The sequence below is a fragment of the Plasmopara halstedii genome (assembly GCF_900000015.1).
Source record: "Plasmopara halstedii genome assembly, contig: Scaffold_323, whole genome shotgun sequence".
In the NCBI taxonomy this organism is placed as follows: Eukaryota; Oomycota; class Peronosporomycetes; order Peronosporales; family Peronosporaceae; genus Plasmopara; species Plasmopara halstedii.
In genome coordinates this window covers 1,131,515-1,131,818 of record NW_020187244.1, presented here as the reverse complement: position 1 = coordinate 1,131,818, position 304 = coordinate 1,131,515, and positions in this window count along the sequence as shown.

Sequence of the window (304 nt, the reverse complement as noted above, 5' to 3'; positions counted from 1 at the left end):
GCACACTCCAACAGCTCGTCGAGCGGGTCTGTGCCCATGGATCTCAGCTATGCTGAGGTCGTGGGAGCAGAGCTCCGAGCTGCCAAGCATCATACACGTGTTTGACGGTGTTTTGTCTGTGGAGACACCCGTCACCTGCGGAACGGTTGCCCATGCGCAAGGCGCGTCAAGGTTCTTCGAATCATCGCCCAGATGCCTACCAGTCTGGTTCGTCGCGGGGAAACGACACCGCCCAGTAGGCGCGGGGCGACCTACTGGGGAAGAACTGAGTTTTGTTAAGCCCCAGGGGGGTAGAGGTCAACAG